This window comes from Mauremys mutica, chromosome 13 (genome assembly GCF_020497125.1).
Source record: "Mauremys mutica isolate MM-2020 ecotype Southern chromosome 13, ASM2049712v1, whole genome shotgun sequence".
Classification (NCBI taxonomy): domain Eukaryota; kingdom Metazoa; phylum Chordata; order Testudines; family Geoemydidae; genus Mauremys; species Mauremys mutica.
In genome coordinates, this window is record NC_059084.1 from 28008505 (window position 1) to 28022813 (window position 14309).

The window sequence follows — 14309 nt, forward strand, 5'->3', positions numbered from 1 at the left end:
CTGCTCTGGTCGGCTGGGAGGGAAGGACGTGGGCTGCCCTGCCGAGTTTGCTGCAGGGCGCTCCCCTCCTCCGCCCCCTACAGGGTGGCCGGATCGGAGAACCAAAAATAAAAACACCTGCTGTGCCACCCTAGGACTGGGCGGAATGCCGCCCTGTTGAATCTGCCGCCCCAAGCACGAGCTTGCTCAGCTGGTGCCTGGAGCCGGCCCTGGGCATCAGACCCAGGCAGCCCTTTCCACAAGTAGGGATGACACTGCTGAGACCCTGGCAAGGTCCCAGCCCACTGTCCTAAATTCTGTCATGTTGCTATGTGCTGTTAAACAGCCGTTGTGTTCCATCCAAAGGGAGGGGTGAAGTGATTCCTACACTGACAGCTTGTAAAACTCTGTAAGATCCTTTGGGATGAGAGAGGCTATTTACGTTATTTATCGACAGGAAGCATTTCATGCGCACTCACTGAAATGCAGCCACCTCTGTGGTGGAATGTAGGAGCTGTTTAACAATGTATAGCAACTACACAACAGTTGAGGACAGACAGGAAACTACAGGAATTGTAGGGAAGCAAGATTTGCCCAGCAAACTGTTTCACACCCCTATTCTTGCCTCCAGGGCTTGTTTCTTTTTTGCTATGTTCTAGATCTCTTGCTAAGCACCACACACAGCTCAGTCCCAGTCGGATAAGGCCATTAGCTGAACGGTATTGATGGTATCCATTTAGAATTCTATTCAGAGTCCATCACCTAGAGATGGGGAAATGGAGAGGGCAGATGGGGCCAAATCCGGTGTCCTTTTCTCTGTCTTTATCTGAGCTTTGTCTGCACATTAATTTGGAGACAAATCCTGCAAAGTGCTGCACACCCTCAGCGCCTGTTGACTTCAGTAGGAATTGGTGCTTAGCACCACCGCAGCAGAGCACAGTATCTGGCAGAGCCATGCCCCGAGTAAGGAATGCAGGACTCCGCCCATGGAGAGTTATCTGCACAGAGCAAACACTTCTGCAGGAACAAAACATAAGCCAAAATAGGGAACGATCAGGTTAAAGAATATTTAGATACTAGATGTATTCAAATTCAAATTTGGTGCTTAAACTGAAGTAATCTCAGAATCGTGAATAATTATCTTTGAGAACTCCTGGAGGAAGGCTGAGGTCCCAGAAGACTGCAGAGGAGAAAACACAGTACATATCTTTAAAAGGGGAACAAGGAGGACCCTGGGGAATTATAGGCCAGTCAGGCAAATTTTGATACCTGGGAAACATTGGAACAAATTATTAAACAATCAGTTTGTAAGCCCTTGAGGATAATAAGGTTATAAGGAATAGCCAATATGGATTTGTCAAGAAAAAAATCATGCCGAGCCAACCTAACTTACTTCTTTGGCAGGGTTACTGGCCTAGTGGATGGCTAGAGGAGAAGTAGTAGATGTGATATATCTTGATTTTAGTCAGGCTTTTGACACAGTCCCACATGACACTCTCATAAGCAAACTAGGGAAATGTGGTATAGATGACATTACTATGAGGAGTTGAATGACTGCACTCAAAGAGTAGTTATCAATGGTTTGCTGTCAAACTGGGATGGTGTATCTAGTGGGGTTCCGCATGGGTCAGTCTGGAGTCCGGTACTATTCAATATTTTCATTAATGACTTGGATAATGGAGTGGAGAGTGTGCTCATAAAGTTTGTGGAGGACACCAAGCTAGAAGGCGTTGCAAGCACTTGGAGGACAGAATTAGAATTCATTAGGAGCCTGAAAAATTAGAGAATTGAACTGAATTCAATAAGATGAAATTCACTAAAGAGAAATGCAAAGTTCTACAATTAGGAATAAAAAAATCAAATGCATAACTACAAAATGGGAAATAACTGCTAGGCAGTAGTACTGCTGACAAAGATCTGCAGGTTATAGTAGATCACAAATTGAATATGAGTCAACAATGTGATGCAGCTGCAAAAAGGCAAAAATCATTCTGGGGTGTATTAACAGGAGTGTCGTAGGTAAGTCACATGTAATTGCCCTGCTCTGCTTGGCACTGATGAGGCCTTAACTGGAGTTCTATGTCCAATTCTGAGCACTTCACTTCAGGAAAGATGTGGACAAATTGGAGAGAGTCCAGAGGAGAGCAACAAAAATGATGAAAGGTTTAGAAAACCTGCCCTATGAGGAAAGTTTAAAAAACCTGGGTATGTTTAGTCTTGAGAAACGAAGACTGAGGGGGACCTGATAACAATCTTCAAATATGTTAAGGGCTTTTGTAAAGAGGACTGTGATCAGTTGTTCTCCGTGTTCACACAAGGTAGGACAAGAAGTGACGGGCTTAATCTGCAGCAAGGGAGAATTAGGTTAGATATTAGGAAAAACTTTCTAACGTTAAGGGCAGTTAAGCTCTGGAACAGGCTTCCAAGGGAGGTTGTGGAATCCCCATCACTGGAGGTTTTGAAGAGCAGGTTGGACAAACACCTGGCAGAGATGGTCTAGATTTACTTAGTCCTGCCTCAGCACAGGGGACTGAACTTGATGACTTCTTGAGGCCCCTTCCTGCCCTACATTTCTATTATTTTGTGATTCTACCAGCTTCTGGGATGTGGCTTTCTTATTCACCAAAACCCTGCTTTGTGGGTCTCTCCTTCCTGAAGTTAAAGATCGCTGATCTGGGGAGAAAGAGGATGGCAACATCCAAATTTCTTTTACTCTTCAAAAAGCTCTTTCTGCTGGGGCTGTCTCCTGGTTCACGCAGTGTGACTGCACTGCACAATTATATAACTCCACTCCGGAGCGTGACTAGCAGCACAGATTGACAAGGAGAGAGAGCAAAGGATAGTTTGTAGCAGACAGGAAAGCACTTTCCAGCATGAGTTTCTAATAAAAGCCAATGTTAAATGGTTCAGCAACGCTTTTGTTGCTTTCTATCAGTCACGACAGAGGGATGTTATAGGAACACTAAGCCTCCCATCTTGCTATATACACTACTGTAACTCCTGATCCCTGACTGATTTCCAGTCCACTGTTTTGACCAGGTGCCAGCATTTTCTTAGCCCCAGTTTCTCTGGTTAACAATGCTCTATGACATCTCTCGATGCAGAATGGACGTCCCTGTATGTCCGTATTCCGGAGGTTTGCTCGTGGAAGCAGTTGGCCCTGCACTTCCCACTCCACCAGGAAAGCCAGGAACCCACACCTTCTTAGCTCTCAGCTGATAGAGCGGAGGCTCCTATCCCCTCTTTATACAATGGGAATTTCTTCCCAAGCATTTTGCCTTTTCACTTGCCATCCTTCTCATTGGTTGACTCACCTCTTGGAACCCCCAAAAGGCTGTGAAGGGAGCTGTCTCCAGGGCTAGCTTGGCAGCACTCACTTTGTAGAGCCAATTTCTTTCTCACCTCCCACCCCATCCCCCACCTCCTGCACTGTCTCCTGGAGGCCTTCTCTCCAGTCAAGGACTGCATTGGTGCCAGTCCCTTAGTGTAAAGTTCTAATATTTCTTGCCTTCCTCCCATGCCCCAGAGCACATACTAAACACAGCCAGTCATTTGAGATGCTCGGCTTGGTTTATTTTCCCCCTTCCATGGGTTCCTTGGTTCCAGCGTGCGCTGTAGTGTTGCTGGAGACAGCAACGCTCCTTGGGCTGCTCACAGCCTGGGCCATCCACTCACAGCGCCTGGGTGTACGGTGTACCAGAACCTCACCCTGTTTTTGGAGCCCAGGGAATCTCCTTCCTCGGCCTTGTCAGACTCCACCAAAAAAAACAGGGTCAGGATCCTCCTCATCTTCTGGATGTCCCCATCTCCGGCTCCCAGTCGTGTTGATGAGGGGAACGGCTGTGGTGGCCGGGGAACCTCTCCCCTCTTGCTGCCTGGCTCCGATCTGCCAAAGATGTTAACTTTGCTACCAGGAGAGAGGGTGATCACAGAGAGGGTCTTTGGGCTGTGGGACAGCTTCTCAAGAGGAGGAATCAGCATGGCTTTGATCTGTAGAATAAATGAAACAAACAACGGATTCTGTCACATTGGCGTGGGCCGCTTCCCTGGTGCTCGGGACCTCCCATTTCAGCTCTCCAGCCTCGGCCAGGCGCTCCTGGAGAGCAGACGTGGTCAGTTACGCTGCTAATGGTTCCACAGAGTGAAGCTACACTGGAGCTACTTCCCAGAAAGTGCCTTCATAGTGTCACCGGTCCCTTCACAGTCACCCCAGGGGCAGGGTGTTTGCTAGTTGGCTGACGGGAAATTCCAAGGCTTCTTATTAGGCAAAGAGGGTGATGGTCCTTGGGGACTTTCCCTGGGTTATGGATGTGTTTTAGGGGACCATTCCCCAGTCCCCCTGCCCAGGGTTTTGGTTTCCTGTTTCCCCGAGAGCGAGAGACAGTGGCTGGCCTAGGGGCTCGAATTCCGATTATTCAAGAAGGATTAATACAAATACATTGTCAATTAGGAACTCATGATGGTTCTTGTCACCAGCATTCCTGGGCACTGTACAATGCGGCAAACAGTATCAAAATGTACAACCCCCTACCCGACTCACCAGCGTAATGCACCCCTCCCCCCAAAAGAAAGTCATCTCGGGGCCAGCAAAAACCTAGAGAAGGGCCTTAGCCCAGGGCCAGTTATTATAGTTTTGAAACCTGGTTATGACACAAGTCCACACAGCAGTCAGCCTCTTCCTGGTCACTCTACAGGAGAGATGGAACGCGGTGATAGTGGTAGGGGAGTGGAGCCTGGCGTGTGTCTGTCTGTGGCAGTTGTGTGGGGAACGACTGTGCATGTTGTGTGGGACGAGGGGTGTGGCCAGGTGGGGTGTGAAGCTGTCGGAGAGCATTAGTGTGGATGACCTTGTAGCTCGGGCGAGTCACCAGCTGGCACTTACAGTGGACTTGTTCTTTTTCAGATAGATAACCAGTCGCCCTTTCTCCTTTTCCTTCTCCAGATCTGGGCACTTCTTCTTCTCTTGCTTTGCTTTTTTCACCTTCTTTCTGGAGTTGTAATTGCCCATCTTGTGATTCCTTCCGAGCCAGCTGGTACTGCCCCTACTGAGCCAGTTGTATCAGAAGTCAAGGAGCTTCTGTGATGTCAACCGTGGGCATAGATGTGACTTTACAATGGATGAGGTGTCTCTGAGGCTGCCTGGCCCATTGGGTCCCATTGTCCTGCTGCCTATCCCCTGGATGCCCTTCCCTGGCATTGAGAGAAAGAGGCCAGGCTCTGTGTGTGCCTGTCTGTGAACTCCTCAAGGCATGGAGCGCTGGGAGCAGATTGCACTGGGTGGATCTGAATGATGCTAAGGAAACCCTCAAATCAATTTGTGCCACATGCAGCTCGTTCCTTCCCTCAGCCCTGCCTGATAATGAGCTGGCCCAGTGCGAGTCACTCATATTGTGTAGTTTTGCTGAGTGGTCTCATTAAAGACAGTCCAGACTAAAGTATTGTTTAGAGGGCATAAGTGACGTGGATCTGGCCCTTTATTTTAGAGATGGGATCACCTATGTGTAATGCAGCAGAGCACAAAGTGCCACACGGCTCAGCGCTTTGGGATAGAAAGTAGAGACAAGTCCCGGATCCAGTGAAGCACATGGATGAATTTTAGGAAGGCAAAGTGTCCAGGATGCTGGTTTAACATCCCTGTTCTTGCAAAAATTGACACGGGATCTACCAGTGATCAGGAAAACCTTTAGCATCCCTAGCAGCCCCCTACTGCCACACTCAGAATAGACTCAGAAGGCAGAACACTCCTAGTGAACTACCAGCATCACTACTTGCAGTACCCAATGTCCCTTGCAGGTTTCCCATCCAAGTATAGGCCATGTCCCAGTGCTACTTAGTTGATAGGATCACAGCACCAGCTGCTCTGGCTGCAGGCAAATGGTAACCTGTCACTTCCTACTTGAGCCCTGATCTTTGGTTTTGATCTTTCAGCTGAGAAGACAATGTGATGATGCAAAAAGGCTTATAGCTTCAGGTGGGAAATGCTGCGTTCATGCAAAAGCCCCACCAGTCTGATGTTATGTAGCCATCTACCTCAGTTGTGGCCACGTGCCAGGTAGTTAGTTAGATCTCTGATTGACAGCAGCTCAGTCCACACACCTTGAAAGTGCAAAACTGCCCCCAGGTCACCAGATACTCCCAAATGGTGAATGCAGAAGAGCAGGCCAGCATGTAAAGTTCTATTTCCGAATAATATTTTCTGTGGCATTCCCAGAGTCATCATCTGCTTTTTAAGAGAAACAAAGGCGGCTAAAAAACTTGAGAAGGAAAAAGTACCTGAGAAGGAGAGAAATCCAGACACTGTTCTTTTAAATGGATCTAAGAATGAAAAAGAACCTTGGAGTAACCTGGACCAGTTTTAGCCATGCAACCAGAAGACACAGAAGACTTGCTATGACACACCTAATCCATCTCCTTGGCTGACTCAGGATTGTCGCCTCCAGTATATTTAATAGCACATAATCCATAGTCTAGTTGCAAATGCCCCGTGTGAGGTTGATTCGCCACTTGGTTGGGAGGCTGAGAGATGTTACCATTAGGAACTCTTCCCTGATATTTAGCCTAAACGTTCCTTGTCTCAAATGCTTCCCTTTACTTCTAGTTCTGTCCCCTTGCACCGCCTCCAGAAATTCTCTTGCCTCCTCAGGAACCATTGATAGACTGTCCAGATATTTGTAGGTCATTCTTCTGTCTGCACTCAGCAGTCAGATGCAATGGATTAGGTTCTGGACAGGGCAGTGATTCTCTCCTCTGCCACTCACGTTGTGGGTCTGAGCAAATCTCCTAACATCTCTAATCTCTTTGATGCAATGTCATCTGTGTCAAGGCATGTTGCAAGGGTTAATTAATGATTGCAAAGCACTGAATACAGGCTCAGTAGTGACGCATGCCTTAAGCTTTCCTCGTGTGACAGTTCTTCCAGACTTTAAATCATTTTAAGTGATCTCCTCTGATCTCCCTTCAGTTTGTCCCTCTTCTAGGTCAACCTCCAGGTTCTACACCCATCATCACCAAAGTTGAATAAGCATTTCCTTGCAAAGGGAAGGTGTCCAAGCTGACTGGGGATCAGGAGCTGAGTTTGCAAGCACCACAGGTCCTGTGTCTTCTGGCTTCCCAGCCCTCTCTGTGTTGCTGCACGGTCATTAACTAGGAAGGGAGATCATCAAATTGCCAATGCCACTTTGGGGATGCAGAGCCACTGGCAGCAGCCTGACTCGCAACATTGGCACCTCTGGAGGACAGTGTTACAGGGCTCAGAACAAAGCATGTTTATTACATCTCAGGCACATGGCATTTTGAAAGAAGGGGAATGTGAAAGAAATAGATTATTAGCATATTTATAAGGAGAAATTGAACAGGCAGGAAGCTGCTGTAGCTGGTGTTAATGTAGGATTCTGCTCATTCATAGAATCGTAGAAGATTAGGGTTGGAAGAGACCTCAGGAGGTCATCTAGTCCAACCCCCTGCTCAAAGCAGGACCAAACCCAACTAAATCATCCCAGCCAGGGCTTTGTCAAGCCAGGCCTTAAAAACCTCTCAGGATGGAGATTCCACCACTTCCCTAGGTAACCCATTCCAGTTCCTCACCACCCTCCTAGTGAAATAGTGCTTCCTAATATCCAACCTAGACCTCCCCCACTGCAACTTGAGATCATTGCTCCTTGTTCTCTCATCTGCCACCACTGAGAACAGGCGAGCTCCATCCTCTTTGGAACCCCCCTTCAGGTAGTTGAAGGCTGCTATCAAATCCCCCCTCACTCTTCTCTTCTGCAGACTAAATAAGCCAGTTCCCTCAGCCTCTCCTCTTAAGTCATGGGCCCCAGCCCCCTAATCATTTTCGTTGCCCTCTGCTGGACTCTCTCTAATTTGTCCACATCCTTTCTGTAGTGTGAGGCCCAAAACTGGATGCAATACTCCAGATGTGGCCTCACCAGTGCTGAATAGAGAGGAATAATCACTTCCCTCGATCTGCTGGCAATGCTCCTACTAATGCAGCCCAATATGCCATTAGCCTTCTTGGCGACAAGGACACACTGCTGACTCATATACAGCTTCTTGTCCACTATAATCCCCAGGTCCTTTTCTGCAGAACTGCTGCTTAGCCAGTCAGTCCCCAGCCTGTAGCAGTAAATGGGATTCTTCCATCCCAAGTGCAGGACTCTGCACTTGTCCTTGTTGAATTGGCAGTGTCTTGGTCCGTAATTAGCAGTCACTGATGAATGTCTGCTTCTGGAAATGCTGGTGGCAATAGCCTTGTTCTGCCCAGCAGCCAGACTGACTCTGAAGGCTCATGACGCATATGCATATTCAGCAGCAACCTGCAGAATTTCATTGTGCGGGTATTTATCCCTGGGGTTCCCAGCCTTTGGCACATGCATCACTACTAGTACTTCAGAAGCTTTTGGTAGCACTTCAGGCTTCTCTGCCCAGATCCCCAGCAAAGGTGTTTAGGCTCCTAACTGCCATTGATTTCAATGTAAGCCAGGAGCCTATATATCTTTCTGGGTCTGGGCCCTAATCTCTGCCTTAATGCTTTTGTTGGATATCGGTGCCTGCCACTACCACATCCCATTCAGTTCATGATCTGTCCAGAATGGTGTTTGCACTGCTCCTCACTCCAGGTTCATCTGCAAGTGCCCAAGTTCCATTGCACCCGTGAATGGGCGGTGGCAGGCAATGAGTGGTGCAGCCAGTCTTAGTATGAAAAGGACCTGGGAAAGTTGCCTGACATGGCTGGGAACTGTTGATTTTTTTTTCTATAATAGTTTGAAAGAAATTCAGCTCATAACTGCCTGAATATGGAGAAGTTCTGCTGAGTAGGAGAGGGCTGATCCAACAGAAGATGGCCTCCACAGCTTTTGGACCATGGAGCTGTGTTGATTATCTCCTTTTGCTCTGCAGCTTGCAAGGGCTAATTCTGATTCTCTTCTTTAAGCCTTAGGGGCTTTGCCTCCCCATCTGTAGAACAGATTCCCAGAGTCTTCAGCATGATGTCACAGTGACCGCCCAGGGTATCCCCCAGATAATTCTGATGTGGACTCTGCATTCTTCCCCAGCTGCAGTAGGTAATGAAGTAATCTGGTGAATGTGAGTTGGCCATGGCCTGCAGAATGAGAGTGACCTCTTCCTGGCTGACAATCTGGAGGAGTATGTGCCACCTGTCTAGGACTTTAGGAATTGTCAAGACCAGACTAGACCCATGGTCCCATGTAGACTGATGTCCTGTCTCTAACAATGGCTAGTGCCTGATGCTAGAGAGGAAGGGGTAAAATGCCTGAGGGCATTTACTATTCCAGTTCTGTGCTGTGAAGAGAATATCTTCCTCATCCCAACTCTCAATTTGCCCTTCTAATGAAAACTTGAGCTACAAGGCTGAGATACCCCACAGCTTTCCTCCTCTGGCCTGTGGAACGGATGGCTGTCAGCCAGGAACGAACAGTAAAGGGAGAGTGCCAGGCATGGATGTAAAAGATCACGGAGGTCTTGAAACCTGTGAGCTACGGGAAGGGGAATGTGTGGAGAGCTTCCCTTTAGTGCTCCCGGGTTGTTAGCAAGGGCTGCAGGTAGCCAGTGGAATTGCTTCCCTGCACCAGAAGCCTCAAAAATCTTCCTCTTGTGAAATCTCCAGCTTGATCTCTCAGCTAAGCATCACCTGAGCTTCAGGGGCTGGATTCTGCCCTCGGTTGCACCAATTTACTCCCAGTGTAATAGCACCAATGAACCTGACCACCACAGAAGTGGTGGATGGCGTGGAAAATGGCTGTGTGGCTATCTAGCCCACTCTTCAGAGTCCCCTCACTCCCTGTCCTGATTCCCTCAATGACCTCTGACCTTTACTTTAGCCCTACCCCTGCAGTATTCTTGCCAGCAAGTTAAAGAAGTATGGGCTGGATGAATGGACAGTAAGGTGGATAGAAAACTGGCTAGATGGTCGGGCTCAACGGGTAGTGATCAATGGTTCCATGTCTAGTTGGCAGCCGGTATCAAGTGGAGTGCCCCAAGGGTCGGTGCTGGGGCCGGTTTTGTTCAATATCTTCATTAACGATCTGGAGGATGGTGTGGACTGCACCCTTAGCAAGTTTGCAGATGACACTAAACTGGGAGGAGTGGTTGATATGCTGGAGGGTAGGGATAGGATACAGAGGGACCTAGACAAATTAGAGGATTGGGCCAAAAGAAATATGATGAGGTTCAACAAGGACAAGTGCAGAGTCCTGCACTTAGGACGGAAGAATCCCATGCACTGCTACAGACTAGGGACCGAATGACTGGGCAGCAGTTCTGCAGAAAAGGACCTAGGGGTTATGGTGGACGAAAAGCTGAATATGAGTCAACAGTGTGCCCTTGTTGCCAAGAAGGCTAATGGCATTTTGGGTTGTATAAGTAGGGGCATTTCCAGCAGATCGAGGGATGTGATCATTCCCCTCTATTCAGCACTGGTGAGGCCTCATTTGGAGTACTGTGTCCAGTTTTGGGCCCCACACTACAAGAAGGATGTGGATAAATTGGAGAGAGTCCAGCGGAGGGCAACAAAAATGATTAGGGGGCTGGAGCACATGACTTATGAGGAGAGGCTGAGGGAACTGGGATTGTTTAGCCTGCAGAAGAGAAGAATGAGGGGGGATTTGATAGCTGCTTTCAACTACCTGAAAGGGGGTTCCAAAGAGGATGGATCTAGACTGTTCTCAGTGGTAGAAGATGACAGAACAAGGAGTAATGGTCTCAAGTTGCAGATGGGGAGGTTTAGGTTGGACATTAGGAAAAACTTTTTCACTAGTAGGATGGTGAAGAACTGGAATGGGTTACCTAGGGAGGTGGTGGAATCTCCTTCCTTAGAGGTTTTTAAGGTCAGGCTTGACAAAGCCCTGGCTGGGATGATTTAGTTGGGTTTGGTCCTGCTTTGAACAGGGGGTTGGACTAGATGACCTCCTGAGGTCCCTTCCAACCCTGAGATTCTATGATTCTATGATTCTATGCTGCCTTCTAAACAAATGTGGAAGACGAATTCATGCTCGTGGTCTCCAAAGAGCTGAGTCGTCTCCTCTTCGTATGCTGTGAAATTCATCCCAATGCATCCCTTTAGTTCAGAAAGGGGGCCCTAACCCGCTCCCGTGGCAGCCATCAGCACTCTGCCATCGTGCCCACCTGGTGCAGGGGCAGCAGGGAAGAAGATGCCAACAGGATTGATAAAGTGATGAATGAATGGGATGAACAGGAGCAGCCCCAGGCCCACAGCTGCTCCCCAGGCCAGTAAAACCCATTAGCCTGCCCCAGTGTGTTCTTGTGATGGCGCTGGGTCCATTTCCCTCACAAGGAACTCTGGCTGAGGACTGTTGTGTGTCCCAGCCACACCCTGCAGTGCATGGGGGTGCATGCAAATCAGTGCCTCCTCGAGAGTCCGGAGCTGGCGTTGCCCCATCCCGTGCTATGTGCTCACCCTCTACACTCTGTGTATGCTGCCGCCATGTTGCTGTGTGCGGATGGATGGCCCTTCCTCCCATGCCTTCCCCCTCTTGTGCCCCTGCACCAGGCTCAGGCATGATTGAGGCATAGACTAGAGCGGATCTGAGGTGGAGCTGGTGGGCTGGGCTGGGCTGTTTCTTTGGAAGCAGCTAATCTGTGAATGCTGCAGGTGTCTGGTGGCCATAGGGCTGGGCACTGCAGGGAGAAGCTCGGAGGGCTCCAGGGCTGGAATGTGCCAGTCACTGACCTGCAGACTGACAGCAGGGCCTGCAGGGCCTCAAGGGGTTGGTTTGTGTTGCCCATGGCCGGTGGAGTAGGGAGCTGACTCGTGGCAGGCAGAAACAAGGTTCCTTACACTAAGGGCAAGTGGTAGCAAGGTGACTCACAACATGGGGCACTCGTGGGAAGCGTCACAGGAATGTCACCTGAGCGGAAGCTAAATCCCAGTACCAGTTCTTCCCCTTTGTACTGCCACGTGATTTTCCTGAGGGAGCATTTTCTAAATTCCACTGTTTATCTCCATTCTTCCCAGTGCTCCAGTCATATTCCCCTTCACTGTCTGCACCTAATTCTCTGGGTTCTTTCATGGGAAAGTGTTATGTTTATTTCACCTTTCTGTGGTGAAGTAAGCTCTTTTGTCATATCAGTGTCCTGCAGGAGGTGATGGCCTTAGCTCAGTGTCTGTAGGAGAAGTGGTGTCTAGCAGCTACAGCGGGTGACTGGGCATCAGGATCCCTGGGATTTCTTCCCAGCCTTGCCACTGATTTGCTGTGTGACCTTCAGCAAGTCACTTTCAGTATCTCAGATCCTCCCTCTGCTTATAATAGTATGTTTATTTGCAGCATATAGTTCAGCTGCTGGATATCTCTGTGTGCTGTATAGTATTCCAGACAGGATGGTAAACAAGAGAAAGAAAGCTGGAACTCAAGCTAGGTGAAAGCCTGTTGGTCTGTGACTCTAGTTGTAGAAGTTTTGGTTAATAATCATCTCCTGTTTAAGATGGACTGTGATACTATGACACTGTTAAGTGGGCGTAGTAAATATTTGCCCAGGAGATGGGCTGTTGCGAGGCGTAATACTTTGAGATTCCTGGGAAAAGTGCTAGAGAAGCATATAATATTATTAAAGTTCCCATGCCTTTCTCGTCAGCTTTATTCTCCATAACAAGGAGTGTTAGCTGTATGCCACATATATTTTGTGGCTCACCTCTGCTTACAATCTGAATAACAACAGGCTATCAAAGGAACATGATCACTCCTGCTCTACAATGCTCTGTCTTTGGCCTCAGTTCAGCAAAGCACTTAAGAATATGTGAAATTTCCATTGGACTTGACATGATTTAAGCAAATACCTAAAGTTAAGTGTGTGCCGGGGTGTTTTGCTTAATAGGGCTGGATCACTGAATCAGGACACCAATCAGGAGAATTTCTGTTGTGTTATAGTTATCGGATATTTATCAGTTTCTGATTTTCACTGTAAATGTTGGGTATATTTTGTTTCCAGTTTTAGGAGTAAAAATGATTTTATCTGTGTTTAAAAAATATCCCTTGAATTCTCTCCTACATTGGCCATCAGGATGCCCAGAACATAAGGACATAAGAAATGGCTTATGGATATGGGACATCTCTCACCTCCTTCCACAGACAGATAACCAGATAACATGGTAACAGTGGGATATTTTTATATGGATTTTATAGAAAAAGCCTATTCTCAAACTTTTGCTTGTGTCACTTTGAACTGCAACTGGAAACTTTAGCTCTTATGAGGCAAAGCCTTGTCCTGGGTCTGAGATCTCTCACCAATGGGGCTGATGAATGTCTGAATTTGGTTCACAGAGTCCAGGCCGGGTTAGTTCAAGCCAGAAGTGCTATGTATCCTTGAAGGCAGAGACTCCTCCAGTCTCCCGGCTGCTGGCTGAGCTCAATGGTTCTCATATTGTGCGTGGTCCAGCACACAGAGGGCCATATTCTTGCCTGTTGCCATTCCTTGGAAGTCCGTGGAGTTAAACCAAGGATAAATTTGACCTACTCGTTAGTTGCATTTGTGTATTGAGTTTAATCTGAGAGGAAAGAAGCTGCGGGTCCAGTCCCTGCCAATGCAATGACAATTTCAAATGATTCTCTTTGCGGGAGGGGTGTGTGGATTCGGCGATGGGGAGAGGTGCCGGATGGGCTGCCCTGGGGACTCTGGTCCAGTGGTTCTCAATCTTTCCAGACTTCTGTGCCCCTTTCAAGAGTCTCAATTGTCTTGGGTACCCACAAGTTTCACCTTACTTTAAAACTTACAAAATCGGACATAAAAATACAAAAGTGTCCCAGCACATTAGTACTGAATAATGGGTCCAATAATCAATTGGAATATAAATATTGTGCGTCCATTTCAATGTATAGTGTACAGAGCAGTATAAACAAATCAGAGTCTATGAATTTTAGTTTGCACTGACTTTGCTAGAGCTTTTTATGTAGCCTGTTATAAAACTAGGCAAATATTGAGATGAGTTGATGTACTCCCGGAAGGCCTCTGTGTACCCCCGGTTGAGAACTGGCCTTTTGTTGGTCCCACAACAAGCACACCAGGATAGCAACAGGGCATGCTCTGCCGTGCTGCCCCACCTGCCTCTGGGCTCGAGGAAGGTGTTTGGCTCTCTGGCCCATTCAGTCTGACTCCTTGGCCTCCGTGAAGCTGCCAGTGGGGAGGCCCATCGATGCTCGCTGTGCTGTGCTGTTTGTCCTAGGGATCCCTTCTGCAGCTAGTAACTGAGTTTTGCACTGCACTAGAGAGCCGCTGATTGTTGCCGAATGGTTCCCTTTTCCACAGCAGTGCATTCAATATCCAGCGCTGCTGAGAGCCTGGGAATGAGAACTCCTGAA

At 48.0% G+C, this 14309-nt stretch overlaps 1 protein-coding gene across 4 annotated transcripts in view; it reads left to right on the forward strand.

Annotated features, from left to right (window-relative positions):
- NECAB3 (N-terminal EF-hand calcium binding protein 3) overlaps window positions 1-14309 on the forward strand; it is a 131844-nt gene that overhangs the window by 105312 nt on the left and 12223 nt on the right. The window lies entirely within an intron of this gene.